This window comes from Panthera pardus, unplaced genomic scaffold (assembly GCF_024362965.1).
Source record: "Panthera pardus isolate Hobbes unplaced genomic scaffold, ASM2436296v1 HiC_scaffold_27, whole genome shotgun sequence".
NCBI lineage: Eukaryota > Metazoa > Chordata > Mammalia > Carnivora > Felidae > Panthera > Panthera pardus.
The window spans coordinates 119,770,450-119,797,344 of NW_026526843.1; the positions used below are offsets into that span (position 1 = coordinate 119,770,450).

General features: G+C 44.2%; 1 long non-coding RNA gene across 1 annotated transcript; it reads right to left on the bottom strand.

Moving 5' to 3' along the window:
• Window positions 1-8,774: 8,774 nt before the first annotated feature.
• Window positions 8,775-26,617, bottom strand: LOC128773865 (uncharacterized). Its single transcript, XR_008418343.1, has 2 exons — window positions 26,263-26,617; window positions 8,775-9,699 (listed from the first exon to the last, which is right to left on the bottom strand). It is a non-coding gene; the product is annotated as an uncharacterized LOC128773865 (long non-coding RNA).
• Window positions 26,618-26,895: the final 278 nt, after the last annotated feature.

A 26,895-nucleotide genomic window follows, 5' to 3' on the forward strand; every position in this document is an offset into this window, starting at 1 on the left:
TGCCACGTTGTGATGGTCACGTATGATGGATCTCCACCCCTGAGAGAAAGGCGCGGTCTTACTATGGAAAGGTCAAGGTTGCGTCTTTTTCTTACTAAGATCACACAGTCGAGCTACTTGGTCAACAAACGTGGCTGCCAGACAACGTTACAATAATTGATTATGACGCAGGGTGTCCCGTGGCGATTCAAGGGGTTTTGTTCAGTGTGGGGCTTTCCTCCTTTCCATGCAATTCAGGTGAGCACCTGTATCTCGAACCACCACAAGGTGAGATCCCCAAGGTAGCAGCTCTCAGGAGCTGAAGCTGTGTAGGGCAGAAAGGAAGTAACTTGGGTTCTTGGGAGGTTTCCTTGAGGTGCAGCTTTTACAGAGGAGTGGTGGGCAGGATGCTGTCAAATGAGGCAGAATGAGGCAAAATCCACCTCTGGGTGCACACAGATACCTTCAGAAGACGTAATGTGAATAGTGCCATGCTGATCGGTTGTAGCAATGGTGATCAGCTGAAACCCTTCACAAAAACCCAATAGAATAAGGATTATTGGGACGTTGCATCTGTGAACTCTCAAAATGGCGGACGAACTGCTCACCATACTTTCACCTCCTTTTTCTTTTCATGGAGGCAAAATTCGCAAAACACGAAATGAACCCAAGGGCACAATTCACTGGCATTTAGTGCACTCACAATGTTGTGAAACCACCGCCCTGGTCTAGTTCCAGAACTTTCTCATCCCCTGCCCCCTCACAGAAGCCACGTCCTCTTTATCAGTCGCTCCCCATTCTCTGCACCTTCAGTGGCCACTCGTCTTTCTGTCTTATTGGATTGAACTATTCTGGGCATTTCTAACCAGTGGAATCTGATAATATATCGTCCCTTGTGTCTGGTTTCCTTCCATTAACATAATATTTTTGAGATTTGTCGATGGTGTAGCACGTTTTGGGCTTTCCTTCCGCTTTCTGGCTGAATAATATTCCAGTGTGTGTCTGTATATGCCACAGTCCTTTCCATTTTCTTCTCCACTCTTGGCGGACATGTCCTTGCTTGCCTGGGAGAGTCCCATATGACACCTGTGCCCCCACACGTGTGAAAAGCTCCCCCTTTCCATCTCAGTTTGGATGACGAACTGCCTGGTCACCTCCAGTTCTAGGAATATATCCATGCAAACTCACAGCACTAGGAGTATTTTTTTTTTCTTCCCTTTCTTGCTGACAGCTCTCATCATTGTCAGCCAAGAAGACCTCAAGACCCTCTCCAACAGCCATAACATTCACGCTTATTAACAGGAGTGTGGAAGAGACCATGGAGTGTCAGGCCTGGAGGCGGGGTGTGGGGAACAGGAGCAGCCTGCGATGTGGACACAAGCCAGGAAGGATTTGGACGCGTTCCTTTATGTACCGTAAACATGTTAATTGCATTTCCAGCTGCCCGGAGAGCATCGTGAGACTCGTAAGAAAGGCCGTGATCAGAACACAAAGATGTGTGATTTGGGGCTGCGTTTGTAGGCACTGTGTAATTCTGGGGTCCCCGGAGGCACGGAGCAAGGGTTTCATTTTCATATACCAAGCTCCTGCCCATGATGGACGGAACAAAGAGGAGCTCTCTGGCAGATTCAGGCAAGAGCAGTGGTCCTACCTTTGCCTCTGTGAAGAGGTGGTGATTTTACGATGAAGGAGGACCTCATCCTTCACTGAGGATCTATCCGTGGTAAGGAGACGGCTCGGGTCATGTCAAGGGGCCGGTTCTCCTGTGCCATTGTCTCCCGCTCTCTGGTCACTCTTAACATTCTGCTGGACTGAAGAAGGGGCATCACGTCGGTTGTGAAGGTGTCTCTGCGTCTGGCGTTTCCTCCTGGCATGTGTTGTGTTTGTCTTGCTGGCCCGTTTCTGCAGCCTGTAGATGGCCAGCTTTCCAACTGTTGTGCAATTACAGAAACTCAGCCTTGTCCACATTTTTCATTCGACACTGTTGCCACAGAAAACCAAGAAGAAATGAACACGAAAATTGCATTTTTGCTTGGAACTATTTCACGGGAGTTTAAAGCAGCGTGTTTGGTAGGCACAACTGGATATACACTGAGTCCTTCCATTGGCGGGGCGAGTTTTGATTGTTTTTAATTAGTCTGGCTAGGATTTCTCCTGTTGACATGGTCATAACTTGCCCTTCACATTAGATTAGAAATAGTTCGTGAAATTCCAATAAGCTTCCATGCCTGGACACTTGGGGGTCAAGATCCTAGACAGACCCCGAGCGAGCATCTGAAGATGTCAGGGGACACTCCATGTCAACGGTCTGCTGAGTAAAATGTGATTGGCCACAACTCATTACAGGGGAGATAAAACACCGTACCCTGAAACCTGTTGGAGTCGAAGACATTGTGTCCATTTTGGGGATATTGGGAGGAAATCCGTGGCACGTCAGCAATGTGTAGAGCCAGGAAAACATGCCCCATGCACACCCATGTGTGTCAGTCTGTTCATGCAGCAAGAGTGGCTATGAATGCAGGGCACGCGCTAGAAACTTCCTCTGATGCAGCGTCTGACCAGTGGTGATGAGCCAAGAGTCCCCCAGGGCTTTCTGCAAAGTCCCCAGTCAGAGAAAGCAATGGTTCTTCTAACGGGGCCAGGTCATCACTGGTGAGAACAGAGCCAAGGAGGCAGCAGGCTCTGGAGCAGTGTTGCATCAGTGAGGTTGACGTGTTGTGAGCAGCCGTCTATCCCAGAGACCAGCTGGAGGTGGTGCCTCTCAGAAGGCAGGGGCAGAACTGGGCTCAGAGGCAGAAAGGTCGGCATGCGACCCCGGCGGGTGCTCAGTCACCTCCACTGGAGGTGGATGCAAGACCAGGCTGCGAGCCAAGCTGGGGAGACATGCTCAACCTCCTTGTGGGAGAGGACCAGTGGATGCCCCTGAGGAAGTTCCTTGGGTCACATACAGGACAGCCACCTTCCCTGAAAACAGGCACACACTGGGGGCACCGGAAAAACCACAACCCCAGTAGGATCTCTGGAAAGAAGCGTCAGTGTTGTTTTTCTGTCGTGAAACCCAGACGCACATTTTTAGCAAATGTCGATGTCAGGGTCCAGCGAAGAAGGATATTGGGGCATGTTATGTGGCTCTTAGTAGTTGAATAGTACAAGTCTGGGGGGGTGATAGTTCCTCCTACGGTGCACAGGACGGTCCCCAACCACCAGAATAATCTGGTCCCATGTGTCAATAGTGCTGCTGTAAACCTCAGTCCAGGGCAAGTGTGTTTTAATGCAGGTGAAACGGAAAACTACAGGATGCATGTGAAACATTCACGAGAGCCTCTAAGAAACGTTAAGTTTTTACGGTTCACTCGTGTTGACTTTGTGTCCTTCTCCAGTTTTGCAAAAGAGGCTCTTCAAGTGATGCCAGGCCAATGGAAGGTTTCCATCTCTGTCGTGTGGGTTCAGTGGAGCTGGGTTTCTTCCACAGCTGAATAAACAGGCTCTAAAGTGCATCTGACATTTCAAGTCTGTTTCTTTGTTGGGAGCCACACTGGGGAGGGGGAAGGGGGTGTCTTACTGGATCCCTTTGTGGTGACCGATTCAAATGCAACAAAGGTTAGGAAACAAGTCCCCCCAACTCTTGAGTTTCTGATGATGTTGGAAGCCACGGTCCCAGAACATTATTTGCCTTTTAAAGCCAAGTCCAGAATTGAAGACATTGCTAATTTCCATTGTTAGTTTATGAGAAATTGTGAAACCGTGAACCAGATTCAATTAGAAGGCGAGCCAGACTGGTTCCTCAGAACAATAGAGGGACCGCCAAGGATTTCGGCTGTGTGCACCCATGTCTCTGAAATGTGACCTCCTTCCGTCAACACCCCGCACAGCGGTCTAGTGTCCTGGGGTTCGTCCCTCTTAGAAAAAAGCGCTTGTTCTCAGGGCCGACGTGGGTAACGAGTGCCCAGCTCCCGCTTGGGAAGCCGGGTTTTGTGTTAGTTCTACCATCAACAGCGGTTGTGATGTTTCTTCGAGAAACACATATTATGGTTCCTACAGGTGATAGACTTTAAGTTGGTCCCAGCGATGTCTACCTCTGGATGTGCCTGTCCCTGTCTGATCTGCTCATCTGGAGGATGGGTGAGACCCTTGTCTCATTTTTGTTTTGTTTTGTTTTGTTTTTTAAGTTTATTTTGAGAGCGAGAGAGCCTGTGAGCAGGGAGGGGCAGAGAGAGGGCGAGAGAGAGAATCCCAAGCAGGCTCTGCACTGTCAGCACAGAGCCTGGTGCGGGGCTCGAACTCACGAAGCATGTGATCAAGACTTGAGCTGAAGTCAAGAGTGGGATGCTTAACCGACTGAGCCATCCAGGTGCCCCCAACCCCCATCACTTGCTTTTAACCAGCAAATGAACCTACACATATATACTAGTAACTGATATAAATATATATGTACATAAATAAACAACAGCAAATATATAGATATGCACATATATCAGAGAGAACCCCAGTGAACATATAGAAACAAGAAATATATGTATATTTGTTCATTATGATTAATAACAAATCACATTATAGTACACATACACACATAAATAACCAATAGAAAAGTTACTTATATAAACAATATTATACAAACAGAATGCTTTCAATGCACATACATGTATAATATACAACAAAAATGCACATGATAATAAAAGCAAATATGTACGTATCAATAAAGAAGATACATACATATAAACAGCAATAGCAACAAATACAGAGATATACTTACATGGGTGTGCATGTGTATATAAACAAGTATGTAACTACTATATAATTAATATATATTTAAATATAATAAATGATTTAATATACTATATAAAGTATATATGTGTGGGTATATGTGTTCTGTATTATATACATGCATTAAACATGTTATCATGTTATGTTGTTAATATGTACAAATGTTTGTATATATTTGCTATTGTGCATCTATTTACTTACTTATTTTGATAGATTAAAATTGTTTTTTAAGTTTCTTTATTTTGAGAGGTAGAGAAACAGTTTGAGTAGAGGAAGAGGAGAGAGAGAGAGAGAGAGAGAGAATTAGTGGGGTGGAGGGGCAGAGAGGGAGAGAGAGAAAATCACACGCAGGTTCCACCCTGTCGGCACGGAGCTCGATGCAGGGCTCGAACTCACAAACGGTGAGATCATGACCTGAGCTGAAATCAAGAGTAGGATGCTTAACCGTCTTTCCCACCTGGGTGCCCTGAAAGAATTTATTCTAAGTAATCTCTACACCCAACGTGGGGCCCAAACTCACAACCCCGAGATCCAGAGCCCCATACTCCGCCAACTGAGGCAGCCAGGCGCCCCTGTTAGCGTGTATTTATATGTTTATATATAAACATGGGGGACTCTTTCTAAGGAATTTATGTTGACACCACTTTTTAGGTATTGGAAGGGTATTTATATGACACCAAATGATCAGATCATTTCACCTGCTTCCTGCCACACCAGCCTGCCCAGGAGTCATTTCCACATAAAATACAATGACAAATATGCATATAGAAAGAGGCAACAATAAAAACATACAAACATCCATCAACTGTATACATATATGCACATATAAACAGTAGCAACATATACACCAGTATAGGTATGTATACAATATGCATTTAATATATATTCATATTAGTATGTGTGTAATATAACATAAGCATCATCGATTTTATATATAAAATGTGTTCTACATATACACATATACATGCATTTTATATATGTTTTTATTTAATAACTGTAATATGTAAGTATTATATATTTTATATATACAATTTTGTATATAAAATGTATTCTACATACATATATGAATTTAATATATATTTATATTTAATGTGTGTAATATAATATATACCTATATATATACCTATTCTATATTTTACATATAAAATTTTATATATAAAATGTATTCCATATATACACATATATGTGAATTTAATGTATATTTATATTTAGTATGTGTGTAATATCATATTAAGTATTAATATGTATTATCATATTAAGTATTGATGTGATATTCATAAATATTATATATTTTGCATATAAAATTTTATACATAAAATGTATTCCATATATACACATATATGTGAATTTAGTGTATATTTATATTCAGTATGTGTGTAATATCATATTAAGTATTAATATGTATTATCATATTAAGTATTGATGTGATATTCATAAATATTATATATTTTGCATATAAAATTTTAAATATAAAATGTACTCTATATACACATTATATATGACATACTGCTGTTCCTACAGTATCTTCTAAAGGACATACATTGTTGACCCCATTTTTTCGGTGGACATCTGAAACCCAGCCATACGAAAATGAGCCAACAAATGATGGCACCTCGTCCCTACCATGCCAGCCTGCCCTGAATGCATTCTCCCTGAATCACACTTTGGAGTGAGAATAAAAAGCTCCCGCAATCTTAGGAGGAGACTGTTTGTTTTGTAGCCATGGCAACACCCAGCGTTCACAACCGCTCTGAAACGTGTTCAATCCATCATGGACCACAGCCTTGGGGAAAACCCTTTCACAAACCAACGAGTCAAGAATGGAGGCCTTCCAAGGCACCCGCCTCCTGGTGCCCACCAATTCACCACCGTGCTGCCGTGGAAGGCGTCACCCTGTTGTCCCCTCTGCGAGAGCGCCCCTGCCTCAGCCACGTGCTTCCCAAAACCCTCCGTCAGGTTGGCGGTCTGGCTGTTCCCGGGAGGGCTCTCCCTCCAGCAAGAAGACATGAGGTGTTCAGCATCATGTCTGTGTTTCGGATACTGGCAGGTGGACTCTCCATCCTTGGGCAGGTGGAAAGTCACCCGGCCGGAAGGGACTTCCCAGTGGAACTCATCTTGAGTCTTTCAAGAATACCCCCACCTTGTGCATCTGAGAAAGAGTCAGAAAAGTGGGGACTGCCTCTGGGCAAAGTCCCTGAACGGGGTGACCAAGGGGATGCTCATGCCACACCTACCAGAGAGTTGGGGACAGGCCTGTGAACCACTCCCTGGGAATGCCTGCCTCTTTGGGAATTCACCTGCATGCATTGGCCATTTTCTTCACTCCATTTTATGTCTACTATTAAAGCAGGTCCTAATGTATGTGCTTCATCCTTGTAAGCGATTCCTTTTCTTGCTGCTCCTGGGTCTGCGGCCGCATCATCCAAGCTCCGTTTCTATCTTTATGTGGTGTTCTGCCTGTGTGCACGTGTCTGAGCCCAGATTTTCTTCTTTTTTTTTTTTTTTTTTTAGATTTTTTTAAGGTAATCTCTACACCCAACGTGGGGCTCAAACTCACAACTCCGAGATCGAGAATTGTGTGCTCCTTAGGGGCACCTGGGTGGCTCAGTCAGTTAAGCATCTGACTTCAGCTCAGGTCATGATCTCATGGTTCATGAGTTCAAGCCCTGCGTCGGGCCCCATGCTGACAGCTCAGAGACTGGAGCCTGCAGCATGCATCAGATTCTGTGTGTCCCTCTCTCTCTACCCCTCCCCTGCTAACATTCTCTCTCTCTCAAAAATAAATAAAGATTAAAAAAATTTTTTTAAACAAAGCGAGTCAAGTACCTCTAGATTTCCCACTTTTATAAGGATAACAGGTCTATTAGATTAGAGTCTAGTTATGACTTAATATCTATAATGGCCCAAATTCCAAATAAGATCGCCTTCTGAGGTGCAGGAGTTAGAGCTTCAGCATGAGAATTTCAGCCAGACATGACTCAACCGACCACACCATGGTAACCGCGAGAGGGTCTACCAGTCCATGGTATTTCATGCACTCACCACGTGGTGCAATCACCACTCTAGTTCCAAGACTTTTTCATGCCCCCACATAGAGACTCCGTCGCCATTAGGGTCTTCCTCCCCGCTCTGTCCTCCATGTAGCCACCTGGCAAGCAGTGGTCTCCTTCCTGGAGTTACGTTTCACAGCCGGCTACTGCAGGCATTCATCAACACCTTGCCGGCAAAGGAATGCCTGACCCAGCCGATGTCTTATCGTGTGTGGAACGGCACCCTCTCTCCTTCTGGTTCTATGTGTGGAAAGGGCACACAAGAGCTTAGATGACCTCATTCTTGGACGGTTTAACATTTTAGCTTGGATGAGCTAAGGACAGGGTGGGCGTCTCAAGGTCATACAATTAAAACCAGATGAAGACAAGCCAACTGATGGCCTTGACAAAGAGGAGATGAGTGGACGTGATCATGGGGATGAGTACAGGCATGAAAAAGTAAGAAAAGCAGGAAGCCCACAGGTGACGTGGTCAGGGTTTTGTTGTGAGGAAGGAGAAAGGGTGGGCACAAAGGAATGCATGTAAGGAATGTCCCTCTCCCAAGTGAAAAGTGCAGGATTATCATGTCTAACTACCCTCCCTGCTCCTCTGGTCTGAGAGTGGCTGTAAGAACCAGGCTCCTGTCTCCATCCTGCCTGCCTCTGGAGCCCTGCCAGGATCTGACATATTTGTGCAGAATGAGCAAATAAACTCAAGGAAATGTCATAGCGGGGGCCAGTCCGGCTGCTTCCAGAAAGCTGAAGGCTCCAAAACATGTCATCGGAAGTCGAGAGTTAGCCTCACATTCTCCTCTGTGAACATCTAGGCAACGAACACAACAGTCAGATTTCCGTGGCCACAAGATCAGAACACGCACATTGCAAAGGGATTGTTCCTATTTCTACCAAGTTCTTCTCTTTCGTTGCTATGATTCACAGCAAGAATGCCTGATGGTTGGTGTCACTTTGCGTTCAGTGTTGGGATTGGTGGCGAAGTCAGATGGGCTCTGCAACATGAATGTGTTTTAATAGGCTATCGTGGAACCCAGTTGGAGATTTACTGTATCTAACAGCGTGTTGAGGGAAAGAGCGTTCAGGGAGCCAGTACTAGGTGCCTGGCACAGAGAAGGTTAAGCAACACCATTGTTAAGTAGGATTGGAACGTCATCCTCAAGATTGTGCCAACCCCTTGTCTCCATGGGTTGGGGAAGGACAACCGTGCTCAGCATCTGTAAGGGCGCTGGATAAAAGGCACCCACTCTTCGTGAACATGGATGTTCCTGGAACCAAAACAGGGTAAAACAATACATCAAAAGTTTAAAAACACAACAGAAGAAAAGGAAGAAAAGAAAACCATCTCAGATCTGTTTAAGGAGCAAAGTCTTGCAACATGGACTTCCACTCATTATAAGAGAAGCCACAGAATCATCCCCATAGATGCTCCTTTCAATGATTTGCTTTAACAAATGCCAGGATGTTATAAAAAAATAGTTTTGGATGACACCAGCCCCCAGAGGCATCCATAATTTGGGAATATTAGCCGATCCCTTCCTGAATTAGGTCAATGGAATTTCTTCTGGTGAAGTCTGGTCAAGACACATTTTTTTGGCTGGAAGTCTTCCATGTCTGTGCTTCATCATTGTTTTCTTTCGATGTGATCTTTTTTTCTTTTTAAAGTGCTTCATAAATTGAACAACAACTTGAAAGTTCACATGAGGTAAAATAAACATGGAGGTCGTAATTCTGTAGCAAAACCAAGCAAGAAGTGTTTTTTATTTATGGGGTGCGGCTGAACTAGATTTCTCTGTAGACACCAGGCGAAGTCAACTCCCAATGGATCCAGTATTGTTCATCCCTTTATATATAGTACAGTTAAAAATATTCTGTATTGTCCTGAAAACAAGACCACCTGGGTCAAAGGACTGTTACTAAAAAGGAAAAAGAGAGAGAAAGAGAGAGAGAATCAGAGACAAGCCATGAAAAGTTCTATTCCCCTGAGAGCTGGCTTGTCTATACGGCAAACCTAAAAAACTTTGATTGACTTACTTTGCTTTTGGGTTTTTTAAATTTTTTTATGTTTATTCATTTTTCAGAGACACAGAGCAAGCAAGTGGGGGAGGGGCTGAGAGAGAGGGAGACACAGAATCCAAAGCAGGCTCCAGATTCTGGGCTGTCAGCACAGAGCCCCAGGCAGGGGCTCAAGCCCATGAACTGTGAGATCATGACCTGAGCCGAAGTCAGATGCTCAACGGACTGAGTCACCCAGGCACCCCTAAAGTTTATTTTTAAAAACGAAAACAGTATTGGGGCACCTGGGGGGTTCAGTCCATTAAGCGTCCGACTTCAGCTCAGGTCACAGTCCGTGAGTTTGAGCCCTGCATCGGGCTCTGTGCTGACAGCTTAGAGCCTGGAACCTGCTTCAGATTCTGTGTCTCCCTCTCTCTCTGCCTCTCCCCTGCTCACACTCTCTCTCTCTGTGAATTTCACAGACCAGATGCATTCTTACTTGTCTAGCACGGCATCTTCTAGAAAACCGCAAAGACAAGATGTTTCTCCCCATTTCACACAAGTGTCCGATGCACAAAAACCATGGGTGTCGTCGCCTGGGTTCGAGATTTTCCCACTGGGTGTGCACAAGCCAGACAAAGAAGGGTTGGGGGGGAAACACATAAATTGCTCGCAAGCTACTGCGTGCATCGGTATGTAGAAACCGGTCCATGTGTCTGATTTCTTCCAGACGCTTCGTCGCCCAAACGATAAAGTTCAGCCGCCTTCGCTGAGTCACAGCAGGGGAATCTCCTGACCCGCCCGCCTAGGCCGTGTGGTCCCAAATGAACAGGAGAGGCGGCCGGCCGTGCAAAGGGATTTGGGGGAGTCGTATCCATTTTAGAAGACGCGTAAAATGAGACGGAGGGGAAGGGGAGCAGGGAGGGCAGCTCAAGGCGGCACGCATCTGGTTTTGATTTGGGCCGTGTTTTCCTGTTCGCCAGGCGGCTTTCGCTTTGCAAGGGGCTGGCTGGCTGGTGAAAGCACTGGAGGGACGCGCCTCTTCCCAGCCGGCAGCGGGCATGGCTGGCATCGCTGAGGCCGCGTCCTGTAGTGCCGAGAAAACACGCGGGCGACAGGAGAGCCCTGTGGCCGGGTGTTTGCAGACCCTGGCACAGAGTGGAGGGGTTGTGTGTGCTGTGTGTGGGGCTGTTCTTGCAGGTGTGGGGTGAGTGGAGTGCACACTCACTCACATTCACGGGGAAGGAGAAAGGACAGAGGCAGAAGTCAATTTCAACTGCAAACAACAACCACAAAAAAAAGAAAAGAAAAACAAACAGAAATAGAAGAGATTATCTCTCTTTCCTTTGAAGGCAGGATTCACCCTGAGCCGGGACCTGTGGGAGGCAGGTGGGGCAGACAACATATTCCTGGGCTTGGTATACTGACGAGCCAGGCTTCCAGTTGCAGAGAAGTTTAGTGTTTTTGTAACTTTTTGGCGACATTTTTTTAAAATGTTTTATTCATTTTTGGGGAGAGACAAAGTGAGAGCAGGGGAGGGGGAGCAGGGGAAGGGCAGAGAGAGAAGGAGACACAGAATCCAAAGCAGGCTCCAGGGTCCAAGCTGTCAGCACAGAGCCTGACGCGGGGCTCAAACTCATGAACTGTGACATCATGACCTGAGCCGAAGTCGGGTGCTTAACTGACTGAACCACCCAGGCACCCCACATATTTTGATAACTTCGTGCTAACGTTGTGTCTTTTCATTTCTTAGAGGCTTTTTTGCTCATTGTGAATACGGCTACACAAAGTTTGTCTCCAAGTGGACTCGTTTGTTTTTTTGTGTCGTCTTTTTCCTAGATTTTCCCTGTGAAGTGTTTTTCTGTTATTAGTTTCAGACCTTTGTAAACAGCAAGGACCTTGATTGTGACCCCAGTCTTAGGAGCTCAAATGGATTAAGAGATAGCATTGGTCCGTTTTGATAGATTAGAGAGCTGACGATTGGTGTAAATGTTGTGTTGTGTGTTTTTTTCAAACTTTCTTTTTTTTTAATGTTTATTTTTGAGAGAGACAGACAGACAGAGCATGAGCAGGGGAGGGGCAGAGAGAGAGAGAGACAGAGAATCTGAATCAGGCTCCAGGCTCTGAGCTGTTAGCACAGAGCCCGACGTGGGGCTCAAACTCACGAACCATGAGAACGTGACCTGAGCCAAAGTCAGATGCTCAACCGACTGAGCCATCCAGGCGCCCCTCGTACTATTAGCCAACTATTTCCTTCACTTCTGTTAATTCCATCTGTTTACAACTACGTTTTTATTTTTAAGACTCCTGCCCGTTTCTTTTTTTGAAGAGAAAGCTGTGTTTTCATTGTGCGTTATTCCCGCGATTAACCTGGCGGCTAATACACGTTACGATGTCGGCAGATGACTAATAAAGCCATCCGGTTGCCCTCTTGTCGAAGACATGGCTCAGGTTAACGCCCACTGGTCCATGTGTCCCCTCCAAAGCATCCTCCAGTCTGATGTGATTTCCACCTGCCTCACGCCCTGCAATGAGTCACCATTTTATTGCTGGTGGTGGTGGCAGTGGAGGCCAGGGGATTTACGAGGTCTGTTGCTCACAGCAGCTGCCCTTCACCTCTGCCTTCTTCTGACGTGGACACTGTCAGTGGGCAGTGGGAAGAAACACCCTGTGTATTTCCTCTGGACTCACAGCAGACCCAGCCAGTTGTCTTCTGTGCCTTAAAGACATTGTCCCTGCATCTACACACACCCTCTCCAAGTCCTGCTGGCTGCGTCAGACGTGACCTGAAGTTTTCACTCTGGATATTTCAAGTTCACCTCTCTGTTTTCGAACATCCGCCGTGTGCCTCACTTAGATGCATTTGGTTGTGTGTTTACCTTCCAAAGCACGCGTTTCGAGCGGGAGGATGAAAGTGTTCTCTGAGTCTTGCAAAATGAGCAAGGATTATTTCTTCAAATGTGACTCAGCCCTATCTCCCCAAAACACTCCTTCCTGGGGTTTGGAAACAGCTCATCCGTTGATCCGTGACTTTTAAACTTGAAGTATTTGCCATTCTGTTTTTACTTCTCTGAGCTTGGAATCGCCCTCTGGTTTCTCAGTTTGATTTTTATAATTTTTTTTAATGTTTATTTATTTTTGCAAGAGAGAGAGAGCGAGTGGGGGAGGGGCATAAAGAGAGAGAGAGAGAGAGAGAGAGAGAGAGAGAGAATCTGAAGCAGGCTCCAGGTTCTGAGCTGTCAGCACAGAGCCTGACTCGGGGCTCAAACTTAGGAACTGGGAGATCATGACCTGAACGGAAGTTGGACACTTAACTGACTGAGCCACCCAGGCACTCCCTTCAATTTATTTTTTTGTTTAACTCAGCCTTTGGGTTATTTCAACAAATGGATGTACATTGGCGTGTATTTGTGTGTGTGTGTATGCCTGTATGCAAAATAGGTGTGTGCGTATATACACATATGTGTGTGCCTGTACACGACACGTGTGTGTTTACGTGTATACTTGTCTGTGTGTATATATCACATGATGTACAACTACATTTACTTCCTTAGTTTGTGGTTGCAATTACTTCAGCAAAATGGATGTATATGTGTTTATATATGTATATATACCTATACTATGCACAAATATATGTGTGTATTTATATATGTACCTGTAATATACACACATATACATGTATATATATGAGTACCTATAATATACACACATACACATGTGTAAATACATATGCATGTACCTACAATATACACACTTATACATGTGTATATACAAATATGTGTACCTATAATATGCACACACATATGTGTATATACATGTACCTATAATACACACTTATACATGTGCATATATATATATAGTACCTATATAGTACTTATATATATATATAGTATATAAGTATAATACTTATACATGTACATATATATATAGTACCTATAATATACACATATACATGTGTATATACATATATAGGTACCTATAATATACACATATATATATGTGTGTATATACATATATGTGTACCTATAATATGCACACATATATGTGTATATACATGTACCTATAACATACATACTTATACGTGTGTATATACATATATAGGTACCTATAATATACACACATACATGTGTATGTATATATGTACCTATAATATACACATATACATGTGTATACACATATATACGTACCTTAATATACACACATATATGTGTATATAAACATATGTTCCTATAGTATACACACGTATACATGTGTATATACATATACATGCACCTATACTATACACACATATACATGTATATATACACCTATAATATACACACATATGCACATATATGTACCTTAATATACACACATACACATGTGTATATACATATATGTGTACTGAGAATATACACATATATACATGTATATATATGGACCTTAATATACACACATATGTGTATATATACATATATATGTACGTATAATACACACTATATGCGTGTATGTACATACACATGTACTTATAATACACACACATATACATGTATATATGTGTACCTAGAATATACAATACACGTGTACATATGACAGACACATATATGTGTGTATATACATATACATGTACCTATATATACATGTGTATATGCATGTATATGTATACCCATGAGTATATGCATATATATGTATATACATATACATGTGTGTGTGTGTGTGTGTGTATGAGTGCCTGGGTGGCTCAGTCAGTGAAGCATCCAACTCATGATCTCACAGTTCATGAGTTCGAGCCCCACATCAGTGCTGACAGCTCAGAGCCTGGAGCCTGCTTCAGATTCTGGGTCTCCCTCTCTCTCTTCTCCTCCCCTGCTCGCACTCTTTCTCTCAAAAATAAATAAACATTAAAAAAAAATTTGAAAAAGAAAGAAAAAATGCAATGCAAAACACCCTGAGGAGTTGCCTAGATCTGGGCTGAGCCATCAGCCATGTGGCTGGAGCGGTGACATTGGTCACTCAAACAACAGTGTCAGCTCAGGGACATGCAGAGAAGGGATACACGTGGACACAGAACCCACACTCATGCACACAGTCCAGGGAGGAAGGCTCCAGCTTGGATGTGACTTTGCAGTGAATCCATGAAGACAGTGCTGATGCTGATGCCTTTGTCCCCTGCCGACAGTGTCCACAGTCCTCAGACAGGCCCGTGTGTGTGTGTGTGTGTGTGCCCATAGTTGCTCTGTGAGCAGATCTGCATTTGGGGGACCGCGTGTGGCCACGTGTGCACCCGTCCAGCAAGAGTGTGACCCTGCAAAGTTATGGTCTAGGGAGAAATCCAGGCCCGAGCTGTGTGTCTACTAAACAGTAATTTGGGTTGCTTCCCACACCCCTGACAAAAATAGCCACAAAAAGAAATGAAGCGTTGTACTCAACGATTTGGATGAATCTCCAAAAAAAAAAAGAAAAAAGAAATTATGCCAAATGAAAGCAGCCAATGTCAAAAGCTTACATCCTGCATGAATCTGCTTCTAGAACGTTCCAGAAATGACAAAATGATGGAACTAGAGAACACATTGGTGGTTTCCAGGTCTTAAAACGGGGTTGCAGGCGGGCAGAGCTATAACAGAGCAAAGCAGTGGATCCTTGCACCCATGGAACGCTCTGTGTCTGGATGGTAACAAAGTCAATATTCTGGCTGTGATATTATGGGTTCGCAAGATGTTGCCATTGGTGGGAACTTAGGTTAAGGGCACCAGAGATGTCTCTGTGTCATTCCTTATGACAGCGTGTGAATCTCAAATGATCTCAAATTTGGAAATTTAATTAAAATTTCTTAAAGCAAGCTAAAAAAAATTAAAATTAAACAAAATTAAACAAAAAATTATGTATCCATCCACTGTATTCACCTCTCAATAGGCAAAGAAAATTTTTTTGCCTGCAGGGGCATCTGGGTGGCTCAGTTGGTTAAGCATCCAACTTCGGCTTAGGTCATGATCTCACAGTTCATGGGTTTGAGCCCCACGTCAGGCTCTGGGCTGGCAGCTCAGAACCTGGAGCCTGCTTCAGATTCTGTCTCTGTCTCTCTCAAAAATAAATAAACGTTCAGAATTTTTAAAAAAGAATTCTCTTTCATGTGTAGTGACCCTGCAGCGTGACAGCATTCCCAGGATGTGAAACGTTACCTGAATGCGTTTCCGTACGAATTTCCTCAGAGCCCAAGCATGAGCCTACTAACGCCCCTCCCCAGTCTTCACGGAATACAGAACACGGCGAATTAGGACAGAAATCGTGAGTCACTGTGATGTGAACAAGGTATATCCTGGGAGTTGTATAAGTCCTTCTTCGGGATTAGAGTTTGGCACAGGGTGGGGGTGTTACAAAAGGAGGAGGTCGATTGCTAATTTATGGTGAGTGTTGTTTTGCATTGGGATAACAGACATCAACTCACAGGGGCTTTGATCGCAGCTTCAGTGCCTTCCAGCAGGTGTAGCCGGTACCCAATTCCCGTCCCGTCCGACGCATTTCTCCTAGGAAACCAGGCTTCCTGTGTAGACGTGTATGGTTTAGTTCGTGTGGATCTGCTGTGAATCCCCCGCGGAAATTCTGAGAACCAATTTGCGGGTCTTTAAATATTTTCCGAGTCTCGTAAAATAAAAACAAAAAACTCGCATCTGTCTCACCACTCGTGAAATTCTCCCCTTCTCGGGTGGGTTTTGGACATTCTGAGCCAAGCGGTTTCACGCTCAAACAGGATGTTGAGACAGCACTCGGTGAACCCTTGACTCTGTGACCTTGGGTTTTTAGGAGAGCTGGGTACAGCGTGTGCGCCCATGGAGGTTCCGTGTGGCAGGGACTTGGGGCCACAGAAAGGGATCCAATCTGAGAATCGTTAACTCCTTGGCACCTGGAGAGCGCTGTCCGACCGATGGAAAGTTCCCTCAAGATTTGAGCCATGAGCGGGATATCATAAAGCAAGGTGGTGCTCATTAGGATTTAGGGTTACATTGTGCTGTCCTTGTGACATACACCTCGTACCTCTTACGATTCTCCTTCCCACATGGCCTGTCTTCTTAGCTCGTCCTTAATTCTTAGGGAGTGCGTTTGGGGGTGAACACTCCTGACCAGCAGCACTGTCGAACTTTCCTGAAACTGTTTCTACCCAGTCTGTGTGCCCACAGTCTTCTTGCCGTGACGGATCTGCACATCGTGGGATCTGCCCCATCGCCCCCCACCCCCCACGCCCAATGGTCATAAATCCCGAACTCTGAGATTGCAAACATAGAAGCGAAACCTAAAAAGAAAACACGACTCACATTCCCAGAATACAAATTGCACGAATATTTTGCTGGTTTTTCTCTGACCTTACGCAGGGAGGGGCCCAGGCCTCCAATCCAAGAAATTAATCAAGAACTGTTTTTCTTTTTTTCTCTACCAATGATCTGACCTTAATATTATGAAGAAAGAGAAAGAAAGAAAGAAAGAAAGAAGAAAGGGAAAGGAAAGAAAGAAAGAAAGGAAAGAAAGAAAGAAAGAAAGAAAGACAAAGGAAGGAAAGAAAGAAAGAAAGAAAGAAAGAAAGACAAAGGAAGAAAGGAAAGAAAGAAAGAAAGAAGAAAGAGAAAGGAAAGAAAGAAAGACAGACAAAGGAAGAAAGGAAAGAAAGAAAGAAAGAAAGAAAGAAAGACAAAGGAAGAAAGAAAAGAAAGAAAGAAAGAAAGAAAGAAAGAAAGAAAGAAAGAAAGACAAAGGAAGAAGAAAGAAAGAAAGAAAGAAAGAAAGAAAGAAAGGAAGGAAGGAAGAAAGAAAGAAAGGAAAGAAAGAAGAAACCTGTGGTTCTTAGTATCATGGTCTGGGTCAGATAATCTCCAAAGCTCCCTCCAACTCCAGTGACACATGAGAATCATTCTGTCACTTAAAACGTGAGAAAAACAGAAAACAGATACACGTTCTTACGCTCATGTGGCTCCTCCTTTTAAACATTGGTGAACTTTTAATGTTCAAGTCACCAGAGATTCAAAAGGCGTTACAAAAATTGCATAGGGTGGTCTGCCTCTTATATGTGGTTTATGTTTTAATATTTTTCAGGGAAGCCTTTACCAATAAGCACATTATTCAGATTAGCTGGTCCTGCCTGCACTTGGATTTCTTGGAATTATTTCATTGACTCCCCTGTGCCTCTACTCTGCAGATTCCTAGAAGCTTTTACCTTATATCCTACGTCCACTGGTTCTGTCCTAATCAATGACCAAGATTTGCCATTATGTCATACATTATATTGATTATGTCATATTACTATATGTTATATTAATTATATCATATTATATGATGTCATATATCATATTATTATATCATATGTATTATATCATAGTATATCATATTACTTCATAACATTGTGTCATATTATATTATACTGTATTATATTATTATATCATATCATACTATATCAGTATATTATACCATATACTATTATATCATAGTATATCATATTAGTGTATCAGATTGTATTGTACCACATCATATTATATCATTATATTATATTATATTATTGTATTATATTGTATCATATCACATTATATCATTACATTCTATTATATCATATTATTATAGCATATTCTATCGTATCATCTTTTTTTTAATTTTTTTAATGTTTATTTATTCTTGAGAGACAGACAGAGTGAGTCGGGGAGGGTCAGAGAGAGAGGGAGACACAGAATCCGACGCAGGCTTCAGGCTCTGAGCTGTCAGCACAGAGCCCGACTGAAGGCTCGAACTCACAAACCATGAGATCACGACCTGAGCTGAAGTTGGACGCTTAACCAATTGAGCCAAAGCAGATGCCCCTATCATATCATCTTATATCATTACATTGGATCATATCATATTATATTGTGTTGTGTTATATTGTATATTATTATATCATTTCATACTATATCATATCATATTCTATCATATCATTCTATATCATTATATTGCATCATATTATTGTATCATATCATATATCATTCCACGTCATTATGTTACATATTGATGTATCATATCATATATGATACATTATCATATCATATTATATCATATCACGTTATAGTATGTCATGATATATCATATCATTATATCACACTATAGCATATCAGACTATATCATATCCTATTCCATCACCATCTTATATCATTATATCATATTATATTATACCATATCATAGTATCATATCACGAGCATGCTCTTGTCTGTGGGGTCCCACACTAGTCTTTGGATCCCAGCTGAAGGGCCCGCACACAGTTCAGCTGATATTTATCCCCTTAAGTGAAGGCAACAGTGTTTGTGAGTCTCTGCTTTTAATTGGTGTTGTTTATACAACTGTTGCAAGCTCTGCTGATCTAAGCAAATTTGTCCAGACAAATAATCTTTAGTGGCAGCCCCTTGGGTAGACACAGACTTGAAACATGCCAAACTTTGGGAAGAATCGGCTTCTTGATTGCAAGACAAAATTGTCAACATTACTCAGAAAGTGCACCCACCTGAGAAAGCAAAGCTGAGAGGGGGAAAAAATGTGAGCCTGGACGAGGACGGACCAAGCAGACACGTGGTTCGTTTCTCAGGACCATGATGTTCAAAGCTCAGCTCATCTGTTCTTGGTGTTCGTGACTTCAGACTTTACCTTTACACATCCTTTTATCAGGAGAAACTTTAATATGCAATTATTTTGATTATGGGGAGTGAAAGTAACATGCTCACATCATAGAAAACTTTGGAAAACCAAAAAAAGATATTAAAGTCCAGGTTTGGCAAATCCAACGAGGCAGAAAACAGATTGGTGGGTGACTTGGGGGGATATTCATGACGACCGGGTTCCTTTTAGGGGGTGCTGAGAATGTTCTAGCATTAACTGTGCTTGATCTTGCGACATTGTAAATATACTAAAACCCACGAAATTATGCCCTTTAAAGGAGTGAATCTGGGGGCTCCTGGGTGGCTCAGTCGGTTAAGTGTCCATCCAATTTCAGCTCAGGTCATGATCTCACATTTTTTGAGTCTGAGCCCCTCGTCGGGCTCTGGGCTGACACCTCAGAGCCTGGAACCTGCTTCAGATTCTGTGTGTCCCTGTCTCTCTCTCTCTGCCCCTCCTCCACTCACACTCTGTCTCTCTCTCTTTCAAAAATAAATAAACATTAAAAAACTATAAAGGGATGAGTTTTATGGTATGTACAACTGTTATAAGACAATTTTGTTTAAGAAAATTTCCTCACAAGCTCACAGCCACGTGATGAACACAGCTAATATTTTGCTGCATATTGTTCCATTTGGAGGAGGTGTTTTGAGATGTGTTTCCCATAACATAGAATTTTATATTCTACTTTTGTCAGTTGATACTATGTGATTTTCTGCACTGGAAAGCAGTTAAGTTGTGCATGGAATTAATTAGCTGGTGGTGTTTATTTTGTTCGTTTGTTCCCTTTTGACCATCTGCCTACAGGCGATACGTGCTCAGGCATGAAAACATTGCTGTGGGCTGAATGTGTGTCCCTCCCAAAATTTGTATGTGGAAGCCGTAACCAACAATGGGATGGTTGGGAGGCGGGAGCCTTTGCGAGGTCATTGGATTGAGGGCATGACAGTGGGGCCGCCATGATGGGATTCGTGCCCTGATAGGAAATGGAAGAGACGCCCAAGCTCTCTTTTCTTCCACCATGGGAAGACCCAATGAGAAGGCACCATCTGCAAGACGGGAGAACAGTCGTCGTCCAAGATGGAATCAGGAAAAGTGGAGGTGGGTGTGGGCAATCAGGTAGAAATCACATCACTATGTCTCTGAAGGGGAGGATAAACTCTTCCTCTACCCCTCAAGTTCTCCCAGCTGCACTAAGGATTAAATTTAAATGAGATAGATTGGGGCGCCAGGGACGCTCACTCGGTTAAGCATCAAGCACTTGATTTTGGCTCAGATCATGATCTCACGATTTGCGAGTTCAAGCCCTGAACTGGGTTCTGCACTGACAGCGAGAAGCCTGCTTGGGATTGTCTCTCCTACTCTGTCTCTTCCTCTTCCCCACCCCTCCTCAAAATAAATAATAAAATTTTTTTAAAAAACTTAAAAAAAAAACAGGGACACCTGGGTGGCTCAGTCGGATGAGCGCCCGACTTCGGCTCAGGTCATGATCTCACGGTTCGTGGGTTCGAGCCCTGCGTCAGGCTCTGTGCTGAGAGGATAATAATGAAATTAAGATGTAAAGAAATGAGGAAGGAGGGCAGTTTTTATGCTTTTCAGACAGAGAGTAAATCTGTGAGTTATTCGTAAGACAAAGGACATAACTCTGGGGGCTCCAGTTAGCAAGGAATTCTAAACAGCATTGGGGCTACAGTAAATTTGTCAAAAGTAACAAGCATTATATAAATAACAGCCCTCTTGGCTCCAAATTTCCCATCTCTGGTGGCAAGGGTATCTCCCTATGCTCTGAAACAGGGAGGGCACCTTCCCTGTCGGACCCTGATGTCCTGCCTGCGAGGGGACAGAGGAGGATCTGAGTGACTGTTACACGATTTGTATCTAAACTATCAGTATGCAAAAGTGGCACATTTTAGGGCAGCCTGCCCTTGGCTCCTGTAACTACCGGGACTGAAGAGGCAGAAATGTCTGTGAGCATTACATCCCGGTGCCTGAACATGGTGAAGACAGCAAGGGAGCCCCAGAGCATGAGCAAGCCTGTAATTTTAGGGGGAAATGGCATCTGCTTTGCAAATGTCAAATTCAAGACATTCAGCCATGCATCCAAGCATCACATTGAACACCTTAAATATGCACAGTCTCATCTATTAATTGTATCTCCATAAAGTTGGGGGCAATAAAGACAGGGTGGTGTATGCATCCAATGGGAGACTATTCATCCCTTAAAAAAACCCAAAATCCTGCCATAGGCAATGACACGGATGAGCTTTTAAGACATTATGCTCACTGAAATAAGCCAGCCAGAGAGTGACAGAAACTGCAGAATTTCACCTAAATGAGGGGTCTAGAATGAGATGTCGTTCAACAGTGATGCCCTGGGCACATTAAGTGGCAACGAGTAAATCTCATCGTAAGTGTTCTTACCACCATGAACACAAAACAGTGTGCTTTAACATGCTGCCCAGATACGCACACAGTCACCCGGGGATCTTGTTAAAACGTTGATTCTGACTCGGGAAGGAAGTGACTGTTCCCCACTGTGGCCAGGGGTTTGAACCATCATGGCAGGTCAGTTGAGTCCTGATTTAGGCTTGAGTTTTGTGACGTTGGTCCACAAGGAAAATCCCATGAAAGGTCTTGCTCCTGTTGCTTAGGGATGGAAGAGAAGGCAGAAAAGTATTTCCATAGCAAGCGAGGAGAATGTGAGTGACCGTGGCTGGTCATTTGGTGGGGCTGATAATGTGGAGAATGCCTAGAGTGTAGAGGGAATGGGATGGGGGAAAAGGAGGACAGTGTCAGAAGAAACAGGTGAGAGCTTCCATGATGAGGTCATATGATGATGGGCGGTGAGTCCAGAGCGGGGGCTGGGATGCCGATGCCCAGTGAGAAGAGCAAGGACTGAGCCGGCAGTTAGGAAGCTTTGGTTCCGTCTCAAGCAATAAGATGAGACGACCTGATCTCGGCTGGAAGAGCTTTGGTGGCAAGAGTAAGATAGGGTGGCCAGGAGAGCGGGATAGAAAAACGCATTAATGGAGCGGACTGGAGGAGGCTTGGTGACCAACTGAATGTCGGCATTAACAGCACAGCAGGAGTCATCACGGACGAAGTTACATCGCTTGAAATAAGTGGTGTCACTTCCGACCAGAAAAGAGACATTAACGGGACCGGCTATGCCAATGCATCTTGGTACCTGGACGGCTACTGAAGGCCAGGCCATCCTGAGTCTGCTGCCTCATGGCTGTGGCTTCTTGGCAAAGTTATGGACCCTTGATGTGCCTGAGTTTCTTTATCTGGAAATGGGAGGGGTCCCCTGTCTCTATCGCATGAGAGCAGCAAGATGGGAGTCTCACAGTGGGACGAGCCAAATGTCACGTCTCTGTACCAGGTGGACATCACTCTCTCCCACTAAGACTCAGGGATCTCGCCCACACCGGCTGTTTCCAGGGTGCTGAGGACAGTCAAGGTTACACTGGGAAGGACCCATTACTCATATTGAGGCCAAGCCCACCTTGCAGGCCTGCCAGGGGGACTGTCCCCCCAGCTCACCTGTGATTATCACTTATGTGTCCCTTCCATTGTGCACGTTGGCTGCTTGTCGGGTTTTGCGAGGAAGATCTGTGTTTTCCCTGGTCGCCGTGGCAAACACCGGGTTTCTGATAGCCATCGGTTTTCCCAGAATAGGGACACTCGAATGTTTTCCTGTGATGGTGAAAAGTAAGTAAATGGGGCGCCTGGGTGGCTCAGTTGGTTAAGTGTCCAACTTCGGCTCAGGTCAGGATCTCACGGCTCGTGGGTTCAAGCCCTGCATCGGGCTCTGTGCTATGGCTCAGAGTCTGGAGCCTGCTTCCGATTCTGTGTCTCCTCTCTCTCTGCCCCTTCCCTGCTCATGCTCTGTCTCTCTCTGTCTCAAAAATAACTAAAACATTAAAAAAAAAAAAGAAAAATAAGTAAATGAATGTCCCCATCATTCAGGATTTTTACTGTAGAATTTTTTACTATCGATTATATAGCTTAACATTATTGCACGGAAGCCTTACTATTATTACTGTGTAAAATAGAAAATTATAGTTTAGGAAATGGTGTTCTAATTCCTGGGTTGGAATCAATAAGACAGATAATTCAAAATCGATGAGAACGGAGTAGATAAGATTGCCTGCTAACTAATTTCATAACATCCTTTCTCATAACATTGCCTGGGGCCATTTTGATCTCACCTTCCATGTCCTCCCCCCATCCCACTTCTTGACAAATACCTCAAATGTTCGAGTTGGTGTTCGTGTCTGTGGAACTCTTGTACGAGGGAAGAGGAAGGCGTTATTACCCCAAAACGCGAGAAGTCCAAATATATAATCTTGAGGTTACGACAATAGCAGATGAGCGACGATTGAGTAAACAGAGCGCCGTGCAAGGATTAGCCTGATGCAGGCGACGTGAAACATTGACACGAGGGGGGAAATTTAATTCCCCACAGGCAATGATTCACTCTCCACGTCTCTGTTTGTCCACAATGATTATTTTGGTGCTTTCGATAGAGAGAAAATGTCACCTTTTCCCTGAGCCAGAGAGGGATCACGTAGGACATCGTCCAACTCGCTCAACCGATAAATCAGCAACTTTGTTGGGTAAACACATCTCTTGCAAATACAGTTGAGCGTTTGGTTTCTGCAACGATGCCTAGCAGAGACGTAGAAGGGTCGACTAGGGGGAAAATGGAGACCTGGGAACAATCCAGACACTATTGTGTACGATTTTATGGAAGCTGAGCTGAAATGCTTCCTAAACACCCCATTAATATTGGTAATGGTGATCCCAATGTCAATTCACGAACAAACCTCATACATATGATCTGATTGGAAGATTATAAAGACACAGAGAAGTGTGTGCCCATTAGGCAACGTGGATTTAAGATGCTGTCTTATATGGCAGCAGAAAAGTTACTAACACACCAATGCAAATACTTAGCTCACTTCTGAAACATCATTTGCTGTGTAAATCCTCGTCTGCGGCAGCATGGGGGGAAATCGTTATTTTGTGGAGAAATGCCACAGAAGGCATTCACCGTTTGCTTTTTGCATTTGGCCTGAATGTAACGATCCTTATTCCCATCCACCAAAAAAAAAAAAAAAAAAAAAAATCTTCCTATCAGCACAAGAGCCAGCTGCTGGAGGTGATGGGCTGTTCAAACCGTAAGTAGAAAATTTTCCAAAGGCCTCATTTATTTGTACTTTGCCCCTGCTTTCTGTCATTTAGAGCTGTCTATCATGCAAAGTGCGGATAAATGATAGGAAGATTTTTTTTTTTTTTTGGTGGATGAAAATAAGGATCGTTACATTCAGACCAAATGCAAAAATAGGCTAACAGCTCAGAGCCTAGAGCCTGCTTCGAATTCTGTCTCTCTCTCTCTCTCTCTCTCTGCCCCTCCCCCACTCATGCTCTGACTCTCTCTCAAAAAATGAATAAAAACATTAAAAAAATAAATTTTTAAAAAAATAAAAAATATTAATGTAATTAGGAGGTATTAATGCATTACTTTCCCGGGGCGCCTGGGTGGCTCGGTCGGTTAAGTGTCTGACTTCAGCTCAGGTCATGATCTCACGGTCCGTGGGTTCGAGCCCCCCGTGGGGCTCTGTGCTGACAGCTCAGAGCCTGGAGCCTGTTTCAGATTCTGTGTCTCCCTCTCCCTCTGCCCCTCCCCTGTTCATGCTCTGCCTCTCTGTGTCCTGCCAGTGTTTGCTCACCAGGCTTGGAGTTAGTCTGTCGCAAAAGTCAAAAGAACTTTTCTCTTCAGGATGGTTCAGCCAAAGCCAATTCTTGGAAAAGTTTGATTTTTTTTTTTTCAGTACGTAATTACGGATACTGTAATTTCCATAGTCTTGGTACGTCCCCTGATGTGCACAGAGGTAAAACTCAAGGTGATCGTGTGTGTGTGTGAGTTTATGCCATGTGTGATGTGTGAAGTCATCCAATCCAGCAAATGCAATGCTGGACCAAGAAACTACGGGAATGATTCAAACCACACAACGATTATACTTCCTCTTCACAGACCTCGTCTGACACATTTGGAGCTTTTGCTAATGCTTCTTGAGGGGCAAAGAAGGTGGTGGACAAGCCCAGAAAGATGTCACCACTGAGGAAACTGTGCACATCCACACACCAAAGGACACGGGTGTTCTCATCCTAAAACAGCCAGGACCACCGAGAGGAAGGAGCCTGAGCAAATGTCTGTAGCCCAGGACCGTCTCAGGGACTCTTCCCCAGGCGGAGATGGAGGGAAGTTTCCGGAATGGTTCTTCCCTTTTTCTTTGTATTATTTTTTAAATTTATTTTTGAGACCAAGAGAGACAGAGCATGAGCAGGGGAGGGGCAGAGAGAGGGGGAGACACAGAACCTGAAGCAGGCTCCAGGCTCCGAGCTGTCAGCACAGAGCCGGATGTGGGGCTCGAACCCACGAACCGTGAGATCATGACCTGAGCTGAAGTCAGATGCTTAAGCGACTGAGCCGCCCAGGCGCCCCCAGAATGGTTCTTCTCTTTTACAATGAATGGACACAAAGGAAACGCAAGAGAAAAACAAATAGGCACCAGAAGCTTCAAGAAACGCGCTCATGTTGGAGGAGACAGAAGCCAAGAGACGATGGGGCCCCGCCGTGTTGGAGAGAAGGCCCTCCAGCCAAGCCGCACGGAATCCCAAGGGAAACCGAGGCTCGCCGCAGGTTGAACGAAACTCTGTCGCCATGCGAAGGCTTACAGAATCGGGAGTTAATAGCAAAGAGCCTTTCCTTCCCACAAACGACAAGGTTTTAGGCCAAACCAGAAAGTAGTCTCAGGGTAAACAATCAATAACTCACCTGCAACGGCTTTCTTCCAGGACCATATGAACTGGCCTTATCATTTCGACTGGAATGTTTTCAGGAACTCTGCTCCGTTTCAAGGGTCAGGGGAAAGGGGAACCCCTGGCGATCATGTGCACGCAACTGATCTTGCTGTCGTATTATGTAAGCGGGGAATTTGATCTACAGCACTCCCCATTTCCTGGTAGTCAGCAGGGGATCTCTATCTGGCTCTAGCCAGAGGGAGAGGCGTTGGCAATCTTAGAGTCCGTGTAAAGCAACAAATTCTATCGTCCTCAACAGGGAGCTGGTTTCTGTAGCTATTGGAGTATGTCTACAAGAAAACACAATTTCAGGGGCACCTGGGCGGCTCAGTCGGTTACGCGTCTGATTTCGGCTCACGTCATGATCTCACAGTCCGTGAGTTCTAGCCCCGCCTCGGGTTCTGTGCTGGCAGCTCCGAGCCTGGAGCCTGCTTCGGATTCTGTGTCTCCCTCTCTCTCTGCCCCCCCTCACTTGTGCTCTCTCTCTCTCTCTCTCTCTAAAAGATAAATAAACATTAAAAAAAAATTTCAAAGACTTAGAACCAACCGGAGCTTCAGATGCAGCCTTGAATGCTAGGAACACAGCACAGGCATCTTCTTACAACAC